We start from the raw sequence: 17,040 nt of genomic DNA, 5'->3' as shown, positions 1-17,040 counted from the left end.
GATAGCCAGTCAGCTGTCCTCCCCATACACTATATGGCCAAAAGAACATCCCCACCTGCTTGTCGAACATCTCATTCCAAAATCATGGGCATTACTGTGGAGTTGGTCCTCCCTTTGCTGCTATAACAGCCTTCACTCTTCTGGGAAGGATTTCCACTAGATGTTGTAACATTGCTGCAGGGACTGGCTTCCATTCAGCCACAAGAGCTTTATTGAGGCCGGGCACTGATGTTGGGCGATTAGGCCTGGCTCGCAGTCAGGGTTCCAATTCATCCCAAAGGTGTTCAATGGGGTTGAGGTCAGAGCTCTGTGCAGGCCAGTCAAGTCCTTCTACACTGATCTTAACAAACCATTTCTGTATGGACCTCATTTTGTGCACGCTTTGTGCACATTGTCATGCTGAAACAGGAAAGGGCCTTCCCCAAACCGTTGCCACAAATTTGGAAGCACAGAATCGTCTAGAATGTCATTGTACGCTGTATAGTTAAGATTTCCCTTCACTGGAACTAAAGGGACTAGCCCAAACCAAGGGAAACAGCCCCAGACCATTATTCCTCCTCCGCCAAACTTTACAGTGGGCACTATGCATTCGGGCAGGTAGCGTTCTCCTGGCATCTGCCAAACCCAGCTTTGTCCGTCGGACTGCCAGATGGTGAAGTGTGATTCATCACTCCAGAGAACGCGTTTCTACTGCTCAACGATGTCCAATGAGGGCGAGCTTTACACCACTCCGGCCGACGCTTGTCATTGCGCATGGTGATCTTAATGTGTGCGGCTGCTCGGCCATGGAAACCCACTTCATAACGCTCCCAGCAAACAGTTATTGTGCTGACATTCCTTCCAGAGGCGGTTTGTGACTCAGTAGTGAGTGTTGCAACCGAGGACAGACCATTTTTACTCGCTATGCGCTTGGTGGTCCAGTTCTGTGAACTTGAGTGGTCTACTACTTCGCGGCTGAGTGGCTGTTGCTCCTAGACGTTTCTACTTCACAATAACAGCACTTACAGTTGACCAGGGCAGCTCTAGTTGGGAAGAAATTTGGAAAGGTGGTATCCTATGACTGTGCCACGTTGAAAATCACTGTGCTTTTCAGTACGGGCCACTACTGCCAATGTTGGCTGTGTACTCGATATTATACACCTGTCAGCAACGGGTGTGGTTGAAATAGCCAAATGCACTAATACTTTTGGCCATGTAGTGTATGTATATTTATACTCCGGACTCCAACATTGCTCATCCTAATATTTATACATTTCTTAATTCCAATCTTCTACTTTTTAGATTTGTGCGTATTGTTATGTATTGTTAGATATTACAGCACTGTATGAGCTAGGAACACAAGCATTTAGCTACACCCGCAATAACATCTGCTAAATACGCTTATGCGACCAATAACATTTGATTTGATTTTGATGTTAATAAATAATATGAGTAATTCCTCATGATAACAAGACAAATAAAGACCCGGGTTTTTAGGATTTTCACGAAATGTAATCCAAAGGAACAGTCATTTTTGACATTTGTATCTAAAAGCTTAATTCAGAAATCATTTATCAAAGTTGGCATGTTAATGACATTTTGGGCTTACCCAGGCCTCTTTTGAGTCGCCATAGTGTATCATCTGCTGGTGCTATAAAACAAACAGTGTCATCTGACGCTTTACCACTGCTCTGTAATACGAGTGGTATCGTGATTTGAAGAACATTTTTAACATTCATTTATGAATATTGACAAATATGAACATGAATATTGAAAATATAACATTTTTTGATTTGGTTCATTTTTCTATATATCGTTGAACATAATAAACTCTACGGGCACATCAAAGTTTCAGAGTGGTATCTCTGCTACTTTCAGAGTTATGATCCAATTTGTAAGCATTACCAACAGAATGAATGTGAAAATGGATTCAAAATGCTGGTGATTTGCAGGATGTGCAATGATGCAAGTAAAAGGAGGGCTGTGATTGGTTACATTGCCTACTATGCCAATTTCTCTGTATAAAATGGGCCAAAACAATTCAAAGTAGGAGAGGTCCCACTGTGGAGTTTATTATGTTTAACAATATATTGAACAATTAGCAAAATCAATGCATTTCTATAATCATGTTTATATTTAAATATATTAATCAATGAATATGTTTTTTAAAATATCTAAATACTTCTCATTACAGAGCAAGCGGTTAAGCTTCATATGACATCAATTTTAGCTTAGTAGCATCTACAGATGAAACATTATGGAGTCTTAACAAGACATTTGTGGAGTGGTTAAAAAACAAGTTTTAATGACTCCTGCCTAAGTGTATGTAAACTAATGACTTCAACTGTACTTTTTCAATATTATTGAGTGTCTGATCTGAACCCCTCATGAAAGAATAAGTAATAAAAAGTTGGTCACACAACAAAATCATATTTGAAAAATCACATCTCAAAGTTGACATAGGCCTATTTATTACACATTGACCACCCAGGTCTCCTTTAACACACTATAGTTTTGGCAAGTCGGTTAAGGACATCTACTTTGTGCATGACAGAAGTAATTTTCACAACAATTGTTTACAGACAGATTATTTCAGTTATAATTCACTGTATCACAATTCCAGTGGGTCAGAAGTTTACATACAGTAAGTTGACTGTGCCTTTAAACAGCTTGGAAAATTCCAGAAAATTATGTCATGGCTTTAGAAGCTTCTAATAGGCTAATTGACATAATTTGAGTCAATTGGAGGCGTACCTGTGGATGTATTTCAAGGCATACCATCAAACTCAGTGCTTCTTTGGTTGACATTATGGGAAAATCAAAAGAAATCAGCCAAGACCTCAGAAAATAATTGTAGACCTCCACAACTCTGGTTAATCCTTGGGAGCAATTTCCAAATGCCTGAAGGTACCACGTTCATCTGTACAAACAATAGTAGGCAAGTATAAACACCATGGGACCACACAGCCGTCATATCGCTCATGTAGAAGACGCGTTCTGTCTCCTAGAGTTGAATGTACTTTGGTGTGAAAAGTGCAAATCCATCCCAGAACAACAGCAAAGGACCTTGTGAAGATGCTGGAGGAATCAGGTACAAAAGTATCTATATCCACAGTAAAATGAGTCCTATATCGACATAACCTGAAAGGCTACTCAGCAAGGAAGAAGCCACTGCTCCAAAACCGCCATAAAAAAGCCAGACTACGGTTTGCAGCTGCACATGGGGACAAAGATTGTACTTTTCGGAGAAATGTCCTCTGGTCTGATGAAACAAAAATAGAACTGTTTGGCCATAATGACCATCGTTATGTTTGCAGGAAAAAGGGGAAGGCTTGCAAGCCGAAGAACACCCATCCCAACTGTGAAGCACAGGGGTGGCAGCATCATGTTGTGGGGGTGCTTTGCTGCAGGAGGGACTGGTGCACTTCACAAAATAGATGGCTTCATGAGGTAGGAAAACGATGTGGATATATTGAAGCAACATCTCAAGACATCAGTCAGGAAGTTAAAGCTTGGTTGCAAATGCGTCTTCCAAATGGACAATGACCCCAAGCATACTTCCAAAGTTGTGGCAAAATGGCTTAAGGACAACAAAGTCAAGGTATTGGAGTGGCCATCACATAGCCCTGACCTCAATCCTATCGGAAATTTGTGGGCAAGACTGAAAATGCGTGTGCGAGCAAGGAGGCCTACAAACTTGACTCAGTTACACCAGCTCTGTCAGGAGGAATGGACTAAAATTCACCCAACTTATTGTGGGAAGCTTCTGGAAGGCTTCCCGAAACGTTTGACCCGAGTTAAACAATTTAAAGGCAATGCTACCAAATACTAATTGAGTGTAAACTTCTGACCCACTGGGAATGTTATGAAATAATTAAAAGCTGAAATATATCATTCCCTCTACTATTATCCTGATATTTCACATTTTTAAAACAAAATGACCTAAGACTGATTTTTTTTGCCATGATTACATGTCAGGAATTGTGAAAAACTGACTTTAAATGTATTTGGCTATGGTGTATGTAAACTTCTGACTTCAAATGTATATAGATAAAGTAACGAAAAACAGTAGAGAAATGTCCCGTCTCCCCTCTCCCTCCCTCTTCTCAATAGGTGTGACTCACTCCCTCCCTCCCCCCAGGGGCTCATTTTGTATAAAACAAAACATCATGGGTAACCCATCTAATGTTTGTCAAATTCTTTGTGGGACCAAGGCACACATGAATAGAATCAGCCTGGATACAGATACTCAAAATATAATATAGAAATTCAAACATGATTATATTACATTATCTCATAATACGCTTTTGACCTTTTCAACTGCTCTATTGAATGTATCTAATGTTGTTTGGCGCTGTTTACATGAGCTGTGGAGGGCTCTAGTGAAAGAATGTCAAGGACGTTTTGAAGCCATTGAGTTATGCAGAGCTTATGTGGAGGCTTCCATCTGGTCACTAACATAATTTTTTTGCCTCAGTCAGTCCAGACAACCATTTCTGGGGTACTGTGAGAGTTAGTGAAGAGTCGTTATTCAACAATAATATATTGGGGAATGGCAGCACCAACTATGTTCGACACAGACCTGGCAAACTGGGGCAGTCCCACATCATTTGACCAGGAGGTCTTCACACTGGTGCAGTCCCACATCATGTGACCAGGAGGTCTTCACACTGGTGCTGTCCCACATCATGTGACCAGGAGGTCTTCACACTGGGGCAGTCCCACATCATGTGACCAGGAGGTCTTCACACTGGTGCAGTCCCACATCATGTGACCAGGAGGTCTTCACACTGGTGCAGTCCCACATCATGTGACCAGGAGGTCTTCACACTGGTGCAGTCCCACATCATGTGACCAGGAGGTCTTCACACTGGTGCAGTCCCACATCATGTGACCAGGAGGTCTTCACACTGGGGCAGTCCCACATCATGTGACCAGGAGGTCTTCACACTGGGGCAGTCCCACATCATGTGACCAGGAGGTCTTCACACTGGTGCAGTCCCACATCATGTGACCAGGAGGTCTTCACACTGGGGCAGTCCCACATCATGTGACCAGGAGGTCTTCACACTGGTGCAGTCCCACATCATGTGACCAGGAGGTCTTCACACTGGGGCAGTCCCACATCATGCGACCAGGAGGTCTTCACACTGGGGCAGTCCCACATCATGTGACCAGGAGGTCTTCACACTGGGGCAGTCCCACATCATGTGACCAGGAGGTCTTCACACTGGGGCAGTCCCACATCATGTGACCAGGAGGTCTTCACACTGGGGCAGTCCCACATCATGTGACCAGGAGGTCTTCACACTGGGGCAGTCCCACATCATGTGACCAGGAGGTCTTTACACTGGGGCAGTCCCACATCATGTGTATGTAGCTTCCAATATTTATTTGAGAACACAACAGACAAATTAGTATAGGAGCAAGTTTAAATTGGCATTTCCGCAGAGTCAAATAAAATCGGTGAATTAATTTGTGGTGTATTAGTCGATGACTCAAATTTCAGGACAACATTAGAAGATTGTTCCAGACTCTTTTCCAGTATGTATTTTGTTAGTAATTTTTAAAATATATGTTCCATTTCATAACTCCTCCCATTGGTTTATGGAGGGTTTCTAGTAGCTTTCTTTATATAGATAGAACACAAAACCTCAACTTGTGTTCTGGCTACCTAATAACTCAGTGAGTGGATGGAAGGGGAGTGGTGATTCCATGGGAAGTCATAATTATGCCTAGCGGTTCTTAACTGCAAGTAAAATAAAATGACGAACAAGGTAAATTATACATATTTTTAGGTCATGAAAGGATAATAAACCTTCATCAGTCAATATGTTTGAAAGTCTATGAATTCCTTGTTCAGAACATTGTTTAAAAATAATACGTTGTCTGGGTTTCTTGAGGAATCATTCATGTCTGGCTGGATAAACAGGGCCAGCAGGGCGAGAGAGAGGCGCCCTTGACCCCCCATCACTCCCGTCCCTTTAATTTCAGCCCTGGGGTCAGGGCCCGACTGCGAACCCCCAGAGAACTCCCACAAACACAGGGGCAACATCTGGAGGCCCCACAGGGTGTCTGTGTCCTTGGGGAATTGACTTTTCCACTTTCTCCTTCTCTACGTCTCTGATTTCTCTCTCACACACACACACACACACACACACACACACACACACACACACACACACACACACACACACACACACACACACACACACACACACACACACACACACACACACACACACACACACACACACACACACACACACACACACACACACACAAAACCTCAATCGCATTCCCAATATTGAATCTGTATGAATCCGTATGAGGGTTAAACTACCTCTGAAAATCCACATTTATCTTACCTAGCAGACCTCTATCCTTGTCTTTTTCAGACTCCATCTGTGTGCAGACACAACAACAAAAGCCAGGGGAAATAAGACCAATCCAGAGATTGCATTCCTTTTCCCTCTGAAGAGAGAGTCATTTGAACTCAGTTTGGTTTGTTTGAGAGGAGAAGTGACAGCAACGCTGCTATGGCAACCACGCCAAAGTACTGTCACACTCCACCTCTGTTCCTGTTTCCAGACACGTGGCTCCATTTTTCTTTGTCCTCCTGAAAACAAGAGCTGAGTGAACACACACGCACGCACGCACACACACACACACACACACACACACACACACACACACACACACACACACACACACACACACACACACACACACACACACACACACACACACACACACACACACACACACACACACACACACACACACACACACACACACACACAGGCTTGAGGAGATGAATATTCAAACACTCATCCTCCTCCATCTCCTCCTCCTTCTCTGTCACTTTGAATCTTAAGAGAAACACTTCTGGAAATATCCATTATCATCTTTGTCTGTGCCTTCCAACTGCAAGTGCTCCCCTTATCCTCCATCCCTCGCCTTCCCCACTCCGCTGCTGTCAAACAGCATCTTAATATCAGGGGCTGTGGTTTACTCTATAGCCTCTGCCTGCATACTCTTTCATTAGAATCAAAGGATTTGCAAGGGTTCACCAAGGAGTTTCTTACATTCACGAGGAACAATGGCCAGAAGACCATTGACGCCTATAGTCAACGGTCAACTGCATGTGAAAACCAAACAAAAACCTAAACTAGGCCTAAGACATATCAGAATATATCTGAATACATGTTTGAATGTTCAGCAGTCCTCAATTCTGTTTTATAGGGGATAAAAAAGGAAATTAGGCAACATCATCGTTGCATTTTCCACTGAGCCTATTTTTATCCTGTCTGTCACATTTCAACTGGGATAAAAAAGCCTCAGCAGACATCAAGAGACACGAACACACACACACACACACACACACACACACACACACACACACACACACACACACACACACACACACACACACACACACACACACACACACACACACACACACACACACACACACACACACACACACACACACACACACACATTTAGACAAATGCATCAGAATGTGGCTGTCTCGCACCCCTGCTGAGTGTTGCCCCCCCTTTGCACAGCATAGAGAGCGAAACAGAAGGACCATTTACCAAGCATGCCAAAGTGGCCCCATGTGAAGTAAACGATGATCTACATGTGATATTGCATTCGGAAGAAGCATTTCATGTGTTGGGGAAACTGAAACCCGCACTACGGGAAAACCATGGAAGCTGTATCCGAAACATAATTCCACAGATGCATGCACGCATAGATAAACATGAAGTTTAAAAACATCAGGCTATTAAAGTACACACCCTCAAGGGAGCTTAAATGTAACGGGGAGGAACACTGTTGGAAGGTAAAAAAATGTACAGTATGTGGGTGAAATAAAGAGAAACACAGTAAAGAAAGATTGAGGGTGAGAACGAGGAGAATATGGAAGAGTATAGTGTGTGTATGTCAGTACTGTACTTTTGCATCTTCTCAAACTCACTCCACACCTCATTGTCTGTCTGTCTGTCTGTCTGTCTGTCTGTCTGTCTGTCTGTCTGTCTGTCTGTCTGTCTGTCTGTCTGTCTGTCTGTCTGCCTGCCTGCCTGCCTGCCTGCCTGCCTGCCTGCCTGCCTGCCTGCCTGCCTGCCTGCCTGCGTTAGACAGGCCGCCAAGGTTAGACAGGCCGCCTACGTTAGACAGGCTGCCTATGTTAGACAAGCCTCCTACGTTAGACAAGCCTCCTACGTCAGACAGGCCTCCTACGTCAGACAGGACTCCTACGTTAGACAGGCCTCCTACGTTAGACAGGCCGCCTACGTTAGACAGGCCGCCTACGTTAGACAGGCCGCCTACGTTAGACAGGCCGCCTACGTTAGACAGGCCGCCTACGTTAGACAAGCCTCCTACGTTAGACAGGCCTCCTACGTTAGACAGGCTGCCTACGTTAGACAAGCCTCCTACGTTAGACAGGCTGCCTACGTTAGACAAGCCTCCTACGTTAGACAGGCCTCCTACGTTAGACAGGCCGCCTACGTTAGACAGGCCGCCTACGTTAGACAGGCTGCCTACGTTAGACAGGCTGCCTACGTTAGACAAGCCTCCTACGTTAGACAAGCCTCCTACGTTAGACAGGCTGCCTATGTTAGACAAGCCTCCTACGTTAGACAGGCTGCCTAGGACAGTCCGCCTACGTTAGAGAGGCCTACGTTAGAGCCGCCTACGTTAGACAAGCCTCCTACGTTAGAGAGGCCGCCACGTTAGAGAGGCCTCTTATGTTAGAGAGGCCTCTTACGCCGCCTACGTTGGACAGGCCGCCTACGTTGGACAGGCCGCCTAAGCCTCCTACGTTAGACAGGCCTCCTACGTTGGACAGGCCGCCTAGACAGGACGCCCACGTTGGACAGGCCGCCTACGTTGGACAGGCCGCCTTAGGCCGCCTCAAGGCCTCCTACGTTAGACAGGCTGCCTACGTTAGACAGGCCGTTAGACCAGGCCGCCTACAGGCTGCCTACGTAGACAGGCCGTCTCTGTTGTACAGGCCGCCTACGTTAGACAGGCTGCCTACGTTAGACAGGCTGCCTACGTTAGACAGGCCGTCCTGTGTTAGGCCGCCTACGTTGGAAGGCCCCACGTTAGACAGGCTGCCTACGTTAGACAGGCCGTCTCTGTTGTACAGGCCTCCTACGTTAGACAGGCTGCCTACGTTAGACAGGCCGTCTCTGTTGTACAGGCCGCCCACGTTGGACAGGCTGCCTACGTTAGACAGGCCGCCTCTGTTGTACAGGCCGCCTACGTTGGACAGGCCGCCTTTGGACAGGCCTCCTACGTTGGACAGGCCGCCTACGTTGGAGGCCGCCTACGTTGGACAGGACGCCACGTTGGACAGGCCGCCTACGTTGGACAGGCCGCCTACGTTGGACAGGCCGCCACGTTGGACAGGCCTCCTACGTTAGACAGGCTGCCTACGTTAGACAGGCCGTCTCTGTTGTACAGGCCGCCTTTGGACAGGCCCTTACGTTAGACAGGCCGTCTCTGCTGTACAGGCCGCCCACGTTGGACAGGCCGCCCACGTTGACAGGCCGCCTGTTGTACAGGCCGCCCACGTTGGACAGGCCGCCACGTTGGACAGGCCGCCTACGTTGGACAGGCTGCCTACGTTGGACAGGCCCACGCAGGCTGCCCACGTTAGACAGGCCGTCTGTTGTACAGGCCGCCACGTTGGACAGGCCGCCACGTTGGACAGGCCGCCTACGTTGGACAGGCCGCCTACGTTGGACAGGCCGCCTAGGCCCGCCTCCAGGCCGTCTCTGTTGTACAGGCCGCCCACGTGGACAGGCTGCCTACAGGCAGGCCGCCCACGTTGGACAGGCCGCCTAGGCAGGCCGCCCACGTTGGACAGGCCGCCCACGTTGGACGTTGGAGGCCGCCTACGTTGGACAGGCCGCCTACGTTAGACAGGCTGCCTTAGACAGGCCTCCCACGTTGGACAGGCTGCCTACGTTAGACAAGCCTCTGTTGGACAGGCCTCCCACGTTGGAGGCCGCCTACGTTAGACAGGCCGGCTGCCTGTTAGACAGGCAGCCTACGTTGGACAGGCCGCCCTCCTACGTTGGACAGGCCGCCTACGTTGGACAGGCCGCCTACGTTGACAGGCTGCCTACGTTAGACAAGCCTCCTACGACAGGCCGCCACGTCAGGCCGCCACGTCAGGCTGCCACGTTAGACAAGCCTCCTACGTTAGACAGGCCGCAAGCCTCCTACGTTGGACAGGCCTCCTACGTTGGACAGGCCGCCTACGTTGAGAGGCCGCCTCACGGACAGGCTGCCTACCTCCTACGTTAGGACAGGCTGCCTACGTTAGACAAGCCTCCTACGTTGGACAGGCCTCCTACGTTGGACAGGCCTCCTACGTTAGACAGGCTGCCTACGTTAGACAGCCTCCTACGCCAGGCCGCCTACGTTAGACAGGCCGCCTACGTTAGACAGGCTGCCTACGTTAGACAAGCCTCCTACGTTAGACAGGCCGCCTACGTTAGACAGGCCGCCTACGTTAGACAAGCCTCCTACGTTAGACAGGCTGCCTACGTTAGACAAGCCTCCTACGTTGGACAGGCCTCCTACGTTGGACAGGCCTCCTACGTTAGAGAGGCCGCCTACATTAGACAGGCCGTCTCTGTTGTACAGGCCGCCTACGTTGGACAGGCTGCCTACGTTAGACAGGCTGCCTACGTTAGACAAGCCTCCTACGTTAGACAGGCCGCCTACGTTAGACAGGCCGCCTACGTCAGACAGGCTGCCTACGTTAGACAGGCTGACAAGCAGATCCCGGAGATAAGGGAATCTGTCCTTTCCCTGTACAGATTAGGAATTCATTTGGATGGTGTGCGTTTATAACTCCATGGAGCGAGATTGCAGCATGAATAACTATTTGGTAATGGCTCTGTCTCGTCACTGTCGTCCTGCTAACATGAACTACTCTGCTCACACTAGTATAAACTGCATCGGCCTGCCTGCTTTTCATTTGCTGTCCCTTCGCGTTGATTGAAGAATAGTTTTGAAGTGCTTCAAGTCTTTCTTTTAAATCCATGACATCATTTGGAGAGGGGAGAGCCAGGGATTAATAGCTTGATGGTAGAAATATGCCAGCCATTATACGACGGGGCTGACATAAAACGACACAGAAAAGAACAGAGGAGAATACTTGGGAACAAACATCATTATGTTGTCAACCAGAATCACATGTATTTATTTTCCGTGCTATAGCACACAATATTTTGCCTACAGCAAGTTTTCAAAGTTGAGTTTGGTCTGCTTCGTGTTAAACATTTTGCCATGGAAAAAAATATACTACCCTCCCTCCTCTCCCCCAGTGAAAGTCTGGTCACTTCAGAGACCTTGCAGACCTGGCAGTTTCCCCTTTCCCCTTTGGAGCGTGCTAAAACGGGGTGCCCCAGCTGTGGGAAGCACGCTAGTCACTCCCCTCCCTCCCTCCGCCTCCCCTGCCAACCCCTTATCAACAAGCAACAAGAGAGGGTGTAAGGAGAGGAGGAGGAGGAGGAGGAGGAGGAGGAGGAGGAGGAGGAGAGGAGGATACATACAGAGAGACAGAGACATGAAGGACACTATATTTAGAGCTTGAGTTGTCACCTTCTGTTTTTCCTTCCTTGAATAATCCCAGTTTGACAGCACGAATCCTGCGGAGCAGAGGTTGCTGGGATATACCACCCCGTCATCTCCGGAGAGAAACATAGCCAGCGAGATAATCATGTTCTCTCCAGGCTTGCGTGCCACAGCCACCTCATATAATTCTGTTGAAGCAATTTGTCAAAGGCCTTAGCGATGAAGAAAATACAGACGTGAAGGGGAGCTATGAGCCTGCTGACCATAACAATGCCGATACACATTTCATGCATGGGAGTCGAAAACTGGCAACCCAGAGTTCTCCATCCACCGCCCCCCAATCTGTAGATCAGTGGACGAGCACCAAACCCACTAGACCTAAACTATCAGACCGCCCAAGTGACACGTGGGAACTGCACTGACTTGGCTTCTCAGAGCCCATTCTGCAAAACACGCAGCAAAGGCATGACTGCATGTGTTACAAATTGTCTGTCCGGGACAGCGCTGTGCATCTTTTTATCAACGTTTGTGTACACACACAGCCGGCAGAGAGGAGCGAGGGAGGGAGGGAGGAGGCGGGACGCAGATGACATATGACACGGCAGCAGCAGATGTGCAGAGCAGAGGGGGTGGAATAGCTCAGTCACAGTAGGGAGAGGAGAGGAGAGCAGGCAGGCAGGGGCTTTGACATTACATGCGTGGACTGATGTACTAGCTATGTCAGCTGCCCCTTACATTGTATGTCTTACATGGCACACTCCATCCTTACCTAACAGCAGTGGGTCTCTGTGTCAGCTGGGTTAGGGGACTCCGTGCTACGGAGGTGGGAGGGTGTGTCAGCTGGGTTAGGGGACTCCGTGCTACGGAAGTGGGAGGGTGTTTGTCAGCTGGGTTAGGGGACTCCGTGCTACGGAGGTGGGAGGGTGTGTCAGCTGGGTTAGAGGACTCCGTGCTACGGAGGTGGGAGGGTGTGTCAGCTGGGTTAGGGGACTCCGTGCTACGGAGGTGGGAGGGTGTTTGTCAGCTGGGTTAGAGGACTCCGTGCTACGGAGGTGGGAGGGTGTGTCAGCTGGGTTAGAGGACTCCGTGCTACGGAGGTGGGAGGGTGTGTCAGCTGGGTTCGGGGACTCCGTGCTACGGAGGTGGGAGGGTGTGTCAGCTGGGTTAGGGTACTCCGTGCTACGGAGGTGGGAGGGTGTTTGTCAGCTGGGTTAGGGAGGTGGGAGGGTGTGTCAGCTGGGTTAGGGGACTCCGTGGGAGGTGGGAGGGTGTTTGTCAGCTGGGTCCGTGCTAGGAGGTGGGAGGGTGTGTCTGGGTTAGGGGACTCCGTGCTACGGAGGTGGGAGGGTGTGTCAGCTGGGTTAGGGGACTCCGTGCTACGGAGGTGGGAGGGTGTGTCAGCTGGGTTCGGGACTCCGTGCTACGGAGGTGGGAGGGTGTGTCACTGGGTTCGGGACTGTGCTACGGAGGTGTGTCAGCTGGGTTAGGGAGGTGGGAGGGTGTGTCAGCTGGGTTAGGGGACTCCGTGCTACGGAGGTGGGAGGGTGTGTCAGCTGGGTTAGGGGACTCCGTGCTACGGAGGTGGGAGGGTGTGTCAGCTGGGTTAGGGGACTCCGTGCTACGGAGGTGGGAGGGTGTGTCAGCTGGGTTAGGGGACTCCGTGCTACGGAGGTGGGAGGGTGTGTCAGCTGGGTTAGGGGACTCCGTGCTACGGAGGTGGGAGGGTGTGTCAGCTGGGTTAGGGGACTCCGTGCTACGGAGGTGGGAGGGTGTGTCAGCTGGGTTAGGGGACTCCGTGCTACGGAGGTGGGAGGGTGTGTCAGCTGGGTTAGGGGACTCCGTGCTACGGAGGTGGGAGGGTGTGTCAGCTGGGTTAGGGGACTCCGTGCTACGGAGGTGGGAGGGTGTGTCAGCTGGGTTAGGGGACTCCGTGCTACGGAGGTGGGAAGGTGCGCATCAATAGTCAGCAAATGATGCCAATCATCAAGATATTTGCCGTCTCTTTTTATGCTTCCTGCTGGGTCTATGTGATGTCATTCTGTCAGGTGTTGCCTGTACCTGGTCATGTGGTCAGATACCCTGGAACCATAATCAACTTTAAGACAAGTTCATCAATGGCCTCTTAGGCAAAAAGCCGCCACCTCTACCTGCTTGCTATGAAAATGAAACGTTGAGTAATCGCGAGTAGCGGACATAACCGGAGACCCAGACACGGTTTCCCCGGTGATCATTATACCTTTACAAAGTTTCATGTCTTCTAAGTGAACCTTTGTTTAATACAAAAAGGGAGAGGCAACGGTTATTGAAGGAGTCAGTGGATATGTCATAACCGATTGGCAGTGGCAAGCAACAAGTCTTGTACTGTACTGGTGGTTTTGATTCTGGTCTCATTGGGATTGTTGCTCCCTCCGAAACCGTGTCCTTTTCAGTATGTCGGTCTGGAGCCCAGGGCAGGTTTTTGTTGTGCCTGGGAAGACTTGGGAAGGCTTGACAAAGTCACCCTGGGTCTGTGCACTTGCTGTCTCTTGGCAGGTTAGCTGTGGATAAGCTTTCAGCGGCTCATTGATTGCTGAGGGCCTCTGTTCTGGTAAGGCCTGCCGGGGCACTTAGCTCTGGCTCCAGTGTCACACTTACAATTGACCCAAATAAATATGAACCTTGGAGCCTGGGAGAGAGATGGAAGGAGATGGAGGGAGATAAACGCATGGGCATCTAACTCTCTTTGTTTCACTATTCGCACACACAGACACCCACGCACCAACTAACCCACACAAACACACACACACACACACACACTCCCACCTCGTGTCCATTACATGGAGACCTGACTGCGGACTTTTCTCCTCTCACTCTCTTGTCTTTCTTTCTCGGCTGGCCATCTCTCTCTCTTTTAGACACTGAACGCTCAGTCGCAAGGCTCTCAGACAGACAGAGCACAAATGGACCGCCATAATGCTCCCCCTTTCAGCAGACACGTCAGCAAGGGTATCAGACAACCCATACAGTGGAGAAACGAACCACAGGCAGGCGGAAAGCTGAGGAAGCACCTTTCAGCAGGCCATTTAACCCTGAATAGCTTTTACTCTCTTACCAGCCACAGTAGGCATAGCACTATGTCTGCCCGCGGTTATTTTTCTTCTTCTACTAATCTAAGAAATCTGGGCTATTGTAAGAGCCAGAGAGCAACAATGAAGGAAGTCTAAGTGAAGGTCACTGTGAGCAGCAGCCTAATTCACCGAACAGGGGACGCAGACATATAGTCAGACACGATCTCTCGGCGTTAACATCGTCCACCCTGAGAGCACGGACAGGAGTGGTGCGCTAACGCTGAGCTCTTTGGGCTACTGTGATCCCGATTTAAACCGTAAGGTTATGTGATAGAGAAAGATAAAGCGAGTTGGGGAAAGACAAAAAAGCCAGGGGAAGTTGAAGTGACCTTGAGTTTTTTTTTCCTTTCTCTCCCTCGCTCACTGGCAACTCTGTTTCCAGGTGTTTCACCCTGAACCAAAGGCAAAAGGAAAACGACGCGATCAAATGCGACTGAAGATTAGTGTAACAAGCTATTACTAGCTAATACGCTCCCATTCTCACCGGGTGTGGGGGCCGTCAGTTAAGCCCAAGTGTGACTGGATCCTGTTTTTTTGGGGGGGTCATGACCCCTGGGGAGCCCCACACCCTGAAATAGCATGTAATTATAGAGCTTGTTTGAGCATAAATAAGAAGCTAGAATCAGTAGCTAAAACCAGTCAGTCCTACTCACTCTTCACAAACAAAGACAGCAGGAAGGCACACTGAATAAGGAGCACAACGGTGGTGCTTTGTTTGTGCTGCAACATTGTATTACAACCTCCACCATCCACTTTGTCAGCAATTTCCACCAGCCGGAACAGGAAGTGAGGCAACGTCTACATATCTAGTATGGGTCTCAGCAATGTCAGTAAACACACTCTCTCTGTTCTTTGAAGACCCAAGTGCCCTCTTTATCTCATAACCATCAAATATGTTGGCCAACCAGCCTGTGATGAGCACTTTGAAAATGTGTTTGCACTTGTATGCGAGAGGGCATGAGTGTTTTTGTGTGTGTGACTGTATAAGGGAGAGCTTTATTCAACGGTGCTGTAGTGTATACAATAGGTGTAGATGGTGTGCCTGACTGCCTGTTTCTACACGGGCCAATGTTTTTTCTTCCCCTTTCGGCTTATGCTGCTAAAGCAGTGTGGGAGATGATCGATGCTTACGAGTCCTGAGTGGACATTCCTTTACTCTGAGCCGCTGTTTGCTCTTCCTTTATCACAGGTGATAACTCAGAGCCCTGCACTGACTCTGACCCACTCATTGGTTGCTTTTTATAGACCTCACTATACCACAGACAACTGGTAGGAACTTACAAAGAAATCTCAGACCTGATGGGGACTTAAGCATAGATTTGAAGATAAGGTAGACAGACTGATATTATTCAACAGAAACTAAAAATGATTTCTGAGTCAAGAACACTGGAAATGAACTCAATACTCAGACGAGAATGTCAGTTGAATAAATATATGGAAATTATACAGCTCAGAATGACAGAAAACGTCATTGTAAAAAACATGTGCAACCTTGAGCATTTAGCTTTTCTTAACCACTGTGCTGGGAATGAATCATAGTGAATCTGCTGTCATGTCACAATGGAGTTATGTGATGGCTAGCATGTGACGTGTCTCTCCCCTCTCCCCTCTCCCCTCTCCCCTCTCCCCTCCGGGCCACCGTTTAGCATGTAAATCCTTAAAGATTTCACTCATTCAGCAGAAAGCTTTTTTTCTCTCTCTCTCTCTCTCTCTCTCTCTCTCTCTCTCTCTCTCTCTCTCTCTCTCTCTCTCTCTCTCTCTCTCTCTCTCTCTCTCTCTCTCTCTACTGAGGAAAAACGACAGAAGATAAACTAGATCTATACTGTAACATTTATATTAAAATACAACCTCAATTTTGAACTGATGACAAAGGTGCATTAAATGGCAATGTGAACCAACATGACTCGAATGTGGATTCAACCAGGGTTGAAAAAATGCCTCTTATATCTTAGATGCATCAGTCCAAGGTCTCTGTGAGATTGTCTGTAGCGCAGGTTCCCTGAATGAGTTGACTGATGATGAACATGCTCTCCAGGTAGCAGGAGCCTACAAGCACTCAAGTCCTCATCCAAAGAAGGAAGTGCTTGTATTTATATATATATAATATATATACAATATATATATATATATATATTCAAAGCAATATTCAAAGCAATCAATAATGCCAGACATACTAAACAAACTCCCAAACTTGTTTTAGTTACTCTGTCTGACGGTCTGAGTCCTCCTCAGCAGATAGGGCTGGCCAAAGTCTAACCCCTCTGATGACCAGCACAAGCCACATTAATGCCACAGGTTAGCTTCTGCATTTTGCCAACACAGTCCACAATGTATAACTGTGTTCCAATAG

General features: G+C 48.3%; 1 protein-coding gene and 1 long non-coding RNA gene across 10 annotated transcripts in view; one reads left to right on the top strand and one right to left on the bottom strand.

The window, feature by feature from the left end:
- sema3fa (sema domain, immunoglobulin domain (Ig), short basic domain, secreted, (semaphorin) 3Fa) overlaps positions 1–17,040 on the bottom strand; it is a 78,723-nt gene that overhangs the window by 56,025 nt on the left and 5,658 nt on the right. The gene's annotated exons all lie outside the window — the stretch shown is intronic.
- On the top strand, positions 4,138–7,039 carry LOC127910274 (uncharacterized). Of its 6 annotated transcripts, none has more exons than XR_008074072.1 (3): positions 4,138–4,840; positions 5,001–5,080; positions 5,241–7,039. It is a non-coding gene; the product is annotated as an uncharacterized LOC127910274 (long non-coding RNA). The 6 variants fall into 6 exon arrangements; XR_008074075.1 differs by lacking the exon at positions 5,001–5,080 and adding an exon at positions 4,921–4,960 and having other exon boundaries at positions 5,121–7,039; XR_008074071.1 differs by having other exon boundaries at positions 4,921–5,040; positions 5,121–7,039.

Source organism: Oncorhynchus keta, chromosome 21, assembly GCF_023373465.1.
Source record: "Oncorhynchus keta strain PuntledgeMale-10-30-2019 chromosome 21, Oket_V2, whole genome shotgun sequence".
NCBI classification, from domain to species: Eukaryota; Metazoa; Chordata; class Actinopteri; order Salmoniformes; family Salmonidae; genus Oncorhynchus; species Oncorhynchus keta.
This window is presented reverse-complemented; position numbering and strand designations above follow the sequence as displayed.